The sequence below is a fragment of the Bos indicus x Bos taurus genome, chromosome 16 (assembly GCF_003369695.1).
Source record: "Bos indicus x Bos taurus breed Angus x Brahman F1 hybrid chromosome 16, Bos_hybrid_MaternalHap_v2.0, whole genome shotgun sequence".
NCBI classification, from domain to species: Eukaryota; Metazoa; Chordata; class Mammalia; order Artiodactyla; family Bovidae; genus Bos; species Bos indicus x Bos taurus.
Window position 1 is genome coordinate 42,219,306 of NC_040091.1, and position 12,576 is coordinate 42,231,881.

Genomic DNA, 12,576 nt, shown 5'->3' on the forward strand with positions numbered 1-12,576 from the left:
TACCCTCTGCCTCTTTGGTTGAAGAAGCTGAGGCCATGAGAGCTTAAGCAGTCTGCCTGCCCCAGCAGACACCACGGAGGGTAACAGAATCAGGACTCAGAATCGGGTCTTACCTACTCTGCTGTTGCTCACGGAAGCAGTGTATTTTACCTTCCTGAGGCCTAGCACAGTGTCATGAGCACAGGACATACTCAGTGAATATCTGATCATCATTGTGAAGTAGGGACGGGAAGAGATCTAAGTCAATGCCCTAGAGGAGGGCTGGGCAGGGCCCAGAGCAGGTGTTGTCCGTCTGTGCATCTGTCTGGTAGAATGCACCGTCTGTCCAAGAAGGCACCGCCTCGCCCACAGCGAGCCCTGAGCTACATAGACCACATTGGACACTGCTGAGCGCCCCTCCCAGCGCCTGGCTTCTTGCTGACAGCTTTGCCAGATCCATTCTTCACCTTGACCTTCGAGGCCCTCAGACAGGGCAAAAGCCCAGCCACTCACCTGGGCCGCTCTTCTTGGGGAGAGCATGGATGCCAGGAAGATCTGAGCCACCTCTGCCTGGAGTGATCAGGCGGGGCCTCTGAGGGCTCGGGAGGAGCAGGGAGGCTGGCCCTTTTCCTGCAGCCCTAGGGAGAAAGGCACGGCCTCCCCTCACAGTCCAAGCCTGTGGCGGGGCCTGTCTTGGCTTCTGAGACAGGAAGAGGGAGGGTGAGCCTGCTGGGAGGACCACAGAGGGCAGCATCAAGCCAAGGAGCCAGGGGCCTGGGCAGGGAAGGCGTGCGACCCAGAGGGCAGGGGAGGGGTGCTGAAGCTGCAGAGGCGTCAGCCCCTGCAGGACGGGTGGGTCAGCTGGGTACCTACTGAGCCAGGATTTTCTCGAGAACAAGGTGGGAAAATCCCTTCCCAGCTCCAGACTCCTAGACCCTTCCTCTTGACTCAGTGCAGAGTTTTCAGGATTCTGGCCAAATCCCAGCCCAGGCTGTTTGCAAACCCCACTCTCCTCCAGAGCCAATCCAGAGGCCTGGCGCTGACCCCCACCTGCCTCGGGCCAGCCTTGGAGTGCGGGGCCCCAGCCACCGCCTCATCTGGGTCCGGCACCTGCTGGACTGTGCGGGCCCTCGGCCCCCCCAGCGTCCTGCTAACCACTGTGTAAAAGCTTGGGGCTTCCTTTGACCTTTCCGCTCTGCCTGGTTATGTGGCGGCCATCCCGCTGACATGCCTGCCCAGGCATCATGGCCGGGCAACTGCTCAGGCCCTGCCCATGGCCTGTGCCCAGCAGCTTTGCCATCCGCTTTCTCTCCTTCCCCCTGGTTCCTCGCTCTCCCTCTCATTCTCTCTTTCTCCTTCTCCCTCTCTCTCTTTTTCACTCTTTTAACATGGTTTTCCTAAAAGTTTTTTAATCAATCAAATTTGAGGCAGAAAATAGGTTTTGTCACGCCTGGTCCCGGGGTGGTGTGGCTCTCACTCAGGCTCCTGACAGCTCCTCAATGCAGGAAGGAGGCCAAACAGAATATTTCTTGGGGAAAGTGCCCGTTTCCATGACACTGCCCCTTGTTGTCTGCGCTGCCCCCCTCCTCAAGCTGCCGCTGACATGGCCTCAGCCCTGTGAAAGGGCCTGGCCGGGGAGGGGGCTGTGTGCGGGTGGGGGAGGGGGCAGGAGGCAGCATGGGGATTTGGGGGGGCGGGTAGATGGGGGGGCGGGTAGATGGGCCGACAGCTGCCCCGGGCCGCCCCTTGTGGCCTGAGAGGGCTGGGGAGCAGGTAGGGGCGGCAGGGCCGGGAGCCTGGCCCTGTGCTGCGTAATCAGCTGAGCCTCATAAATATGAAGCCAGGGAACTGGGGGTGAGATGCTCCGAAGCCAAGTCCCAGAGGGTCGGCGGCTCCAGCCAGAGGGGACTGACTGCAGGCGAATGAGGCCTCTTCGGGTCCTGGTACGCTGGTCACTGCAGCTTCTTCACCCTTCCCTCCCTGCCCCCCTGCTCTCCAGCCTTCCCTTCCACCCCTGGCCTGTGGCAGCCCCCTCCCCACCATCTCTGACTCCCTGCCTGCCCTCCCTCTGCTCCAGCGCAGCCTGGGCCTCTGGTCCCTTCCGTCTCCCAGGCCGGCAGTCCCGCGGCGAGCTCCTGCAGGCGCTCTGAGCCTTGTCTGTCCACCCCGCTTGCCCTCGCCTCCTTCCCACCTCACTCTTTTACCCTCTCCCCTCTCTTCTACTCTTCTTGCTCTCTTTTATAATTAATGATTAGTTTTAATTGGTTTGCTTAGGCAGCCTGACAGCAAATTAACAGAAGCCAGCTCAGGGCTGCCAGGCTTGGGCGAGAGACCACTGCACTTCCCAACTGGTCAGGGGAGGGCAAGGGCGAGGCTGACCTCCAGACTCTGCCTGGGCCTGTGGGCTGGCCAGGCGGGCTCTCAGCGGATGAGAGAGGCCACACCTGGTCTGGCGCGGGGGCCAATGGGAAGAAGGCAAGAGGATCCTCGCATACAATCCAGGCTCACTTTTGTCATCTTTCTCTGTGGGCTTTTGTTCTCTTTCTCCTCCTCATGTCCCCTTCCATATTCTCATTCATGTTAGGCATCGTCCACATCTTCTGAGATTAAGGTCAGGTAAAAGGAGGGCAGGGGCCCTGTCTTTAGACGGGGACAGGGCTTCATTCTGATCCTTCCCTGTAGCTTTATGGGGTTAGAAGCTTGATGGGTCTGGGCCAAGATCTTGCTCTTTCACATGGACAGGAGGGAGCAGGTAACAAGGCTTGTTGTCATTGTTAGCTCAGCTGCTGGTCTACAGTCAGCTACCGCAGCCCAGAAACCAAACAGATCCGGTTCTGTTTCTGATTTGCCCTGTACCTACCTCTGCACAGAGCTCAACCTCTTGATCCTCAGTTTTCTGGTCAGAATACTTAAACATTAGATGAATGCATGGATGGGTGGATGGGTGGATGAATAGGTGGATGGGTGAATGAATAGCGGGCAGAGAAAGTGGCCAGCATCCCTGAGCATGGTACTTCTCTTGCTTAGCTTAGAAGGGTTGCACTTATTCAACCTTCCTAAGCGTGGGGGCTCCTCTTCCACTGTGTTTTCCTACTCTGTACCTCCCCCCGGCCTTGCAGAATCCTGCCTTAACTATAGCAGCTTTCTGATTCTCCACCAAGCCCAGGGTGTGCCCAGTCACTCACTCACACAAGCCAGAACCAAACTTCAGCAGCAGTGAGAGGCAGAGAGAGACAGGAGAAGATGCCCAGGCAGGACAGAGAGATAAAGTTGAACTTCTCAGGTCCCCTCCTCCGGGGTTCCAGGATCCACCGAGTGTCCCAGATCCCACCCAGAGACAGCCTCCATGCTCCAGTCAGCCCGGCCCTTGCCCCAGGGGCAGGGGAGGGACAGGACCCCAGTTCTCGTCGTGGTCCCCGCATGGTAAGCGTCTCGGCCCCTCCCCATCTCTCCGCCACCCCCAACCAACTCCTGGAAAGTTTCCTCCCCGATTGTTCTGTGTGATCAGATCTGTGAGTTGCTCTCTAAGCTTCTTGTCACATTTTGACTTAATGAAGTGCAACTGCTGAGGGATTTGGGTTCAGCGCTCCGGTCTCCCGCGCTCCCTTGTTGTCAGAAAACAGGGGTGGTTGGGGACGGCAACACTGCGCTGCAAGTCGTTATCATTCCGGTCAGTCTGTTTAACACAAAATTAAACAAAGAACTAATTAGTGCCTCATGAATTAATAAATGCACAGTTGCCGGGGAGGATGGGAGGGGAGAAAAAGGTGGTAGAAGGGAGATACTGGAGTTGTGGAGTTGGGGGGCTTTGGGGGTTCAAGGGAGGCTGGCCGGGGTGCCTTGAGAGATCTCAAGCAGTCGGGTGTGGGATGGACCGGACAACAACGACGCCCCGCCAGGTCCCTGGCTGGCTGGCTGGGATGTGAGCTCTGACAGCCAAGCCCGCCCGTTGCTTCTCAGCAGAGGCTCAAGGTCTCCATCCTTTGCCCTGCGGCCCAGTCCCGCTTGGCCTCCACTTCATCCAGCTCTCCTCTCCGACTGCTTCTTTTTTCCACTCTGCCGACCTCTGCCCTGTCTTCCATCTCAGCAGGGCTCCCCTTTCCTCTCTGCTGCCCCCTATCTCCGTCAGCCCAGCTCTATGCAAAATCCTAGCTTCTCACCATCTTGGTCAGAAGGGCTTCCGCAGTCTGTGAGCAACACCCCCCACCGCCGCCCCAACTGCTCACAGCCCACCAGAAAGCCCTGTGTCCAGCAGGGTAGGCTCCGCCCCAGTGGACATCCTCCGCCCAGGCAGCCCAGCAAAGGCAGCGAAAGCTGGCTGAGGACCCAGCCCTCCTTAGGAGGACGAGTCAAGTACAATTAGCATTATCTATCTAAATATGTCCTGGGAACTCGAGGGCGGGCGGTGGGACTGGGTGGCATTCCGAGAGTCGGGTACAAGGTCACCTCACCTCTCGCAATCCCCCCAATCTGATTTGGGGATTACACAGCCTAAGGAAATTGGTGTTATTCCTCTTACATCATTGATAAGCCACAAGTAAGGGAGTGGGGAGAAAAAAAACAACAACTAGTAAACAGAAAAACAGTGTGGGTGGAGTCCTGAAGGCCATGGGGATGGGAGTGGGGGCTGGGAGTGGGGGTGGGGATGCAGGGCCTGGCTCAGGCAAGGGCAGGTGGGCAGGTGGGCACAGGTCAGTGGGCAAAAAGCTCCTTGGGTTTTCTGTCCACACGAGGAGTCGGTCCCATTTGAACCTGGCTCCCCAAATTCACACTCTGGGCAGGAGGGACTGGGCCTGGCAAACTGGGCTGAGTTGCGTGTTGGCTAAAGACCACCTATCCTGTTGGACCATCTTCCCTCTCCCTGCGTGGGCCCCTAGCATGGGTTGGGACTTATCAGTGGGACCGCAGGGTGGAAGGTGCTGTTTGCAGCCTATCTCTGGGAGCTGAGGCTCCTTGATCCCCTGGCCCCTGGTCCGCCCTGGCCCCTCTGTCACCCACCTGCTGTAGTGAACAGCTTGGCATCTGTCGTTTTTATTTTCCAGGGCCAGGGGAAGAGAGTGAAGGAATGAGTACTGCTGAGTCCTGTTACTCTCCCCAGGCCCACTTGCTCAGCCGCTGGAGCTCCAGGGGAGCACCCAACCCTTACGCACGCATCTCTGCTTCCACAGACGTGCGTCCAGTGCAGCTTGACTTCTCTATCTTTGGTTAGGGAAGCCCCGAGGACCATATTTTCCACTGTGATCAGCCTCTGCTGCTTTCTGAATTTTTTCAAATTTTGGTTTGGCATGTACTTCAGTGGTCCAAAATCAGTGCCCACTCCAGGTATCTGAATTTTTGACACCCTTGACCAACCTGGAGCATCAGTCCCTTGGCCCTGGGGGTGGTGGTGACACACTCTGGGGAATTGTATGGGTCCTGCCTTGAAAGGCTAAGAGGCTCTTTCTTCTCTGTCCTTCCTCAGGATGAAGTGACAACCCCACCGCAAGAGAGGAGCCTCTAGGACCCACGACAAGGTAAGGCCTGAGCCCTTCTGGATCCTTGCGTCCTTCCCCCTGCTGGAGACCATGCACCTGGTATATGGTCTGAGCTGGGCCCAGTCCTGCTGAGCACCCAGGGTGGGTCTGGAAGATGGAGATAAGGAATCGGAGGCACACTCTCCATTTGAACCTGGCAGGAAAAGATAACCCTGGTAGAAGTGTCTCAGATTGATAGGCTGGAAATGGGCTGGGGACCTGTGGATCACTGACTGTGGGCATGAAATCTGTTCAAGGCAACATCAGGCTAAGGTGTCAGGTGCCTGGCAGGACCATGCACAGCTCTCCATAGTGCTGCCACCCCCTCTGGCTGCTGCCTCTCTCCCTGGAGGCTCTGCTTGCAGCTTGTGCTTGGGAACCACACGGACTTGAAAGCCCTAGAAGTCCAGTCCTGCCTCTCCTGGGAGCTGCCGCCCCACCCCCTGGCCTCCTCCTCCCTCCATGGGACGCTGGCAGGGAAGAGGCCCCAGACTCTGAGCCCAGAGCAGGCTGCTGTCCTTCCTTCCCCTGGCCTGGCTGGGCCTTCACAGACTGTCCCAGTCCTCCAGTGGCTGGAGGAACCTCGGGGGCCACTGGGCCTCGGCCCCAGGCAGTGCCGTGTCAGAGGTGACCGGTGGAACGCCAGTGTTATGTAAATAGCGGGGCCTGCCCGGCGGGCGAGCTAGCTGGCTGCAGCCATCCATCATCCGTGCGCGGCGGGGCGGGGGACAGACACAGCACCGTGCGCCTGGCTCCAAACCTGTTTGTTTTCCCTTTGTCTCACGCGTTTTGGGGGCCCGGCTGTGACCGGCTCCGGGTTTTGTCCTGCTGGCCCCCTCCCCCGGGAGGATGGGGGGAGGGAAGACATTCGCGCGGCTCCCACCGCGGCATCCCTTTCGGACTTCAAAGGCTCCCCCAGCATTGTCTGTGCCGGCGGGCAGTGGCCCTGAAAACGTGATCAGAGGCGGCCGGTGTAGGGCAGGCCCGGCCCGCGCCCTGCGCTCTCGCTGGGGCCCGTGGATTCCTCCCTTTGCCGCCAGCACCACCCTGGTTACAGCTTTGCTCCCTGGGCCTCTCTCCTCGTCTTTCTCTCCCCTGGCATCCCTTCTGGCCAGCCCAACCTTGCGGCTGCCCACTCCCATCCTCTCTTAGCCATAGCCCAACACCTCTCTCTTGGCATCAGGTCTCCTGGAATGTTGAGAGCTGCAACTCTCTGCCCCTTCATGCCATCTGAAGCACAGTGGAGGGCTTTTGGGATGCTAGGAGCTGGGAAGGACTGGTTTCTGAATATCTGTTTCCCATGCCAGCCCTAGTTTTCTTCTTTTCCTCCACCCTCTTCGGGTAAGGAGACCCTGACTTGCCCTCCGCCCAACCTTTCTTTGTACTTCTTGGCAAGGTTCAGATTGGCTATTTCTGTCCTGAAAGTCAGCCCCAGGTGCTTCCATTCTCTGGAGCATGGCTTGGCAAAATATGGCCAGAGGGTTAACTTTGGCCCCCTGCCTGTTTTTGTAAATAAAGTTTTATTGGAACATAGCCACACCCACTTATTTGTGTATCAGTTATGGCTGCTTTCACTCTAAGATGGCAGAGCTGAGTAGCTACAGCAAAGCATGTTTGGCCTGAAAATTTTACAGTATTTACTTTCTGGCCCTTTACAGGAAAAGTTTATTATCTCTCACTCTGGAGTTTCTGGCTCCTGTCTGCTGCTCTCTCTCTTTTTTCAATTAGTCAAATAGACATACCATGAAGTTTACCATTGTAACCATTTTTAAGTGTGCTGTTCCCTAGCATTAATTACATTCACAGGGTTGTGCAACTGCTGTCCTGCTCTGTGCTCATGTCTTGCTCTGAGGCGCCTGGGCAGTTGTCAGGGAGCCCCATCCCTGAGCTTATGGGACTGCTTGCAGTCCTGGTCCCTTTGGGGCCCCCCTTTCTCTCTCTCGTCTTTGTAGGACCTCATCTCCTCTTGAGTCCCACCTCCCGAGAAGTCCCGATTGTCTTCTCCGTGACAGTTTCCTCAGAGCTCTTGCTCTCAGCATCCCAGGAGCCTTGTATCTCCATCCTGTAGCCTCTAGAAGTTCTCAGGTCCAGTTTCCTCTTCTGCAAGGTAAGCAGAATATCTCGTTTGCAGTGTTATTCGGACAGGTAGTTGTTGCGGTTCAGTTGCTTGGTCATGTCCAACTCTTTGAGACCCCAAGGACTATAGGCCACCAGGCTCCCCTGTCCTTCACTGTCTCCTGGAGTTTGCTCAGATTCATGTCCATTGAGTCAGTATGCTTTCTAACCATCTCAAGCATGTGAGTGGATGGGACTGAAGGTGTCTGACAGGTAAGCAACACCTACCTCCTTTGTTCCCTCCCTCCTTTGTTCCTTTATACCTGCCAGAGTGGGGGTCTTCCCCTGGGCATTTAGGAGGCAGCAGTCAGCCCTCAGCAGGTTCCATGCAGAGCCCCTCTCCTGCCCCAGGACCTCTGAGTCCCTCATCTTGGAGAAGCTGAGGCTCCTCACTTGAGCGAGTGCTGTGCAAGATGTCCCTCTCCAGGGGGTGGACTGGGCATCCCTGAGTTCTCAGGTCAGTCCCATGTCCTGCCTGTCTGCTGCAGGGCCCTGGGAAATTGCATCACCTCTAGAGCACCAGTTTTTTCATCTGTGAAAGGGATTGCCATGCTCTCTGGTCTTCAGGCTTGTTGCAAACAAGAGCTAGGATACAGGGGGAAAGCTGTGATCCTGGGGGCTGCTGAGGGCAAAGGAGGCTGAGTTGGGCTTCATTCTGGGAAAGGTGGGAACCAGGCTGCAGTTCTAGGGAGCAGGCCCTGGATGTTATGTGGGCACTTGCTCTGTCCAGGGGCAGGGACCAAGGCTGCACATCACTACTGAGCTAATCTGGGATCCGGGCTCCAAGCTCCAGAGGAAAGGTTGGCAGGGAGAGGGAGAGGGGAGGAAATTGAAGCTGTGCAGCTGTCAGAGGTCTGAGCTGGAACTGGGTCCCCGCACAGATTACGAACTGCCCTTTCCTGCTGCTCTTGCTGCCCTCTCTCTTTCCGTCCTGTCGTTGAGGGCTCCCGGCCTTTTGTAGGCTTGTGTTCCCCTCCAAGCCTTCTCTCTATATCCCATTAGTTTCTCTTCCTCCTCACCTCCCCACCACCCGTGCTGCCACCCCCAACTCCATGGCGCTCTCTCTTTCTCCCTCTCTCTCCTTTTCATCTACTCCGAAGGCTTTACTTTACTTCCTTGTCACCCTAATTGATTGCATTAACCTTTCAGCGTATTGGATTTCCTCGGCAGCGTGCAGAGAGCCCTGCGCAATATGCTTATAATCTGAGCCATAATGGACAGTTTGTAGTCAACAAGCCCCTTCTCCCATCTCTGCCATCGCTCCCGTTGACATCTCTCTTGCCCAGGCCACCATGGCCACTTCCCCTGCCAGCAAGGGTGGGGCAGCAGAAGGGGGCTAGGAAGCAGCAGGCAGAGCTGGGACCCACTGATAGATTTCCCTGCCTCTCCTCTTGTGGCTCTGCCCTTGCCCCACCTCTGCTCTTCCAAGCCCCCCAGTCCGGGTCTTTTTCTGGTGAGTCCTCGCTGCTTCTAGACTCTCTGCCTAATGAATGACTGATGGAGCCAGCTTGGATTTGGCAAATAAGAGAGTTCCTGGGCTTCCCTGGTGGCTTGGTGTTAAAGAATCTGCCTGCCAGTGCAAGAGACATGGGTTTGATTCCTGGGTCAGGAAGATCCCCTGGAGGAGGAAATGGCACCCCACTCCAATATTCTTGCCTGGACAATCCATGGACAGAGGAGACTGGAGGGCTATAGTTAATGGGGTTGCAAAGAGCCAGGCATGACTACATGACTGAGTGTGCGTGCATATGATGATTCCACCAAATGGTCCTCAGAGGAAACCTCGATTGCCTGGGAGGTTTGGGGGAAGGTGACGGTGACCACTCCAGGAGATCAAGGGGAGCTAAGAGGAAGAGTCTGAGGTTTCTGGGCTTGCCTGGCCCCTGAGCTAAGCAGAGGCCTCTTTGGAACTTCTGGAAGCCAGGCCCACTCCTGGAAAGGCATGGTAGCACAGGGGAGACACAAAGAAGGGGATCTGCTAAAGGCAAGGGAGGAGAGACAGACAGTGCTGGGGCTGGCCTGGGTGCCCCAGGTAGCAGTGGCCTCTCCCAGTGGGTGAAGAAGTGGACTTGTGGACACAGCGGGGCCCTGTCTTCTCCATGGTCCCAGGATTGTATGATCTGGATCCTTGGTGGGCGATGTCTCAGTCTCTGTTTCCCATCTGATGTTTGTCAGCAGCTTTGAGCAGAACTGCTTGCCAGGTGGCACTAGGGGTAAAGAACCTGCCTGCCAATGCAGGAGATGTAAGAGACGCAGGTTTGATCCCTGGGTCTAGAAGATCCCCTGGAGGAGGGCATGGCAACCGGCTCCAGTATTCTTGCCTGGAAAATCCCATGGACAGAGGATCCTGGTGGGGTACAGTCCACAAAGAGTCGGACATGACTGAGCAACTCAGCACGCACCCATGCACCTGCCTTCATCAAAGGAACACAGACGTGAAAGAGGCAACAGGGCTCCAAACCAGGGAGAAGCCTTTGCAGGGCCGGGGGGCTTGGCCGGGCAGGAGACTGGCACTGGGAGAGGCCGGAGAAATGAGAGCTGGCTTCTCAGGTTGGTAAGAATGGGCTCCCTCTGGTGGGTTCTCAGATGGGCACCTGCTCATCCAGCATCAGGCAGAGGACAGCCCGTGCCAGCCACCTGGTTCTGGGATCTCAGTGAGTTCTGGCCCCGTTGGTCCTGGCCAGGGCTGCCAGCCCTCAGACCCGAAGCCCGGTCAGCTGAGTCTTCATTCATAACAGGATGGACATGAGGTTGAATATATTAGTGTCAGGCCCGAGGAGTAGGATGCAAACTCCCCTTAGCCCTGGTGGTACTGCTCTCTCCCTCCGCCCTCTGTCCATCATCTTCCCCTTCTCACCATCCCCGCCCCCAACCTCCCATTGCTCCATCACTCCAAAGGGCAGGCTTTGCTAGAGGAGGCTGGACTAGGTTCTTCCCATCCTCTCCCAGGGATTTGGGGGGTGGGCAGAGGGCACGGCAGGGAGAAGCCAAGCAGCGAATTAAAGTTTGGTGATTGTCAGTGTCAGGAGAGGCTAAATAACCCTGTAACTAGTATGAAGGTGAATTCACGGTCTGCTGCACATGGAAAATATGAGTGCTCTGTGAGACGGGGAGAGTGAGCGCAGAGTCTGCCCGCTGCGGTGGGTAGCCTCCTCTCCAGGGACCCGGGCGGGGAGGCAGGAGGAGGGCCGCACAGTCTCCCATGCCTGCCAGGGAGCAGACGCCCAGGAACCCCAACCAAGTATTGAGCAGGGGTGGGTGGGGGTGCAGCTCAGAGGCTTGACAACCTGCTGGCGGGGCCCCCGGGCCCCAGGTAGACATTTGCAAGCCCCAGCAGTACGCGCTTATGGAGACCAGCCCAGGCCCAGGACGCCAACTCATCCTCCCCCGATCCACACGAATTGACTAATCACCGGTCCTTATTGAGCACGTCCTCTGTGCCAGGCTGTGTGCTGGATATGCCCTTATGACAACTCAATGCCGTAAGTGCTATTAGCATTCCCCCTTTTTGTCCCCACTTTTTATAATCGCTTTATTGAGGTGTAATTCACATGCCAAGTGCACAGTTCAGTGGTTTTAGTATATCCACAAGGTTGTGCCACCATCACCAGGATCTAATTTTAGACTATTTCCATCACCCCAGAAAAAAAAAAGCCGGTGCTCATTAGCAGTCACTCTCCATTCTCCCCGACCCTCAGCCCTAGGCAATCACTAATTATTATTCACTTTGATGCTGAGAAAATGGAGGCTCAGAGAGGGTCAGTGATTTGAGTGAGGTTACACAGCTGGTGAGAGATGGAACTGGGATTTGAACCCAAGTAGTGGAACTCTGGTGCCTGTATTCCATGAGGGACTGCCTGATGTCCTGGCCGCCCCAGCACATGCAGGTGCCCTACCAGATGTTTCTAACAGCATGGGCTCAGGCGTGTATGAGCACCATCCAAACACGTAAGCCCAGGCGGCAACACGCATTTCTCTCCCCAGGTACACTTGCAATTCCACGTAGAAAAATTCACACCCCCTAGAAGGACAGCCAACCTCCGCCCCCTTCTCCCTCAGCCAAGCTCCTGGAGGGGAGGGGTTGGCACAGGGACTGACAGCAACAAGGGAGCCAAAGTGGCCAGTGAGACCTGGGTGGTTTGGAGCTTTAAAATGAAGAATACCCATTATCTCCTGTAGCTGATAATTGTAACTGAAATAAAATGCCAACACTACATTCCAGAACAGGTCCCTGCCCAGGTTGGGGCCACAGGCTGGGCCGTGCCCCCGGGGGCGAGGTAGCAAACTCAGCTCTCTGCATCGTACTTTCTCTGTCTTTTCTTCTCTCCTTCTGTCTCTTTCTCATTCTCTTTTACTTCTCCCTGGTTTCTCTTTCCCTTTTTCCCCTCCCACCTGCCTCTTTCTTCTCCACACACCCACTTTCCCACCCTAAAACAAAACAAAACAACCTTCTGTGACCATACTTTTGCACTTGAGAAATTAGGAAATTAATGTGAAACTATTACTGTTCTGATAAGAGATACATACAAGGATGAGAGACAAAGGGGAAGGGAGAGAATGAGTCTGTTGAATTTGGTTTAGGGTTTTTTTTCTTTCTTCTTCCCTCTCCCTCCAAAGCGGAAGATCCGGCCGGGCCAGTTTGGATATTTATTAAGAAAAAGCCAAAGATAATTAACTTTTTTGTTTTTGTTTTGTTTGCGGGTGCCTCCCCTGCTGGCACTCCTGACTGCCTGGCAAATTAAACCTGCTCCCTGCTCCCGGGAGCTGGGCTGCCAGCAACTCGGCTACTGCCCGCCCCTGAAACTGCCGGGCCCAGCAGCTGCCCACCCAGCCACCCACCTTGGGTTGGAGATCTATGATCACTTTATGCTACCACTGGTGCCACCTCCCCAGGCTCTTCTGACTCCAGGAGCAGCCTTAGAGAGTGGGGTAAGTGGCCTGGGATGGCGGGGGGTGAGAGAGGAGGGCC

General features: G+C 56.2%; 1 protein-coding gene across 2 annotated transcripts in view; it reads left to right on the forward strand.

Annotated features, from left to right (window-relative positions):
- Window positions 1–12,576, forward strand: part of CASZ1 (castor zinc finger 1) — a 155,414-nt gene that overhangs the window by 80,811 nt on the left and 62,027 nt on the right. For both annotated transcript variants that reach the window (XM_027564926.1, XM_027564928.1), the window contains exon 3: window positions 5,441–5,492. The gene's annotated coding sequence lies outside the window, so the exon portion shown is untranslated. The remainder of the gene's footprint in view (window positions 1–5,440; window positions 5,493–12,576) is intronic.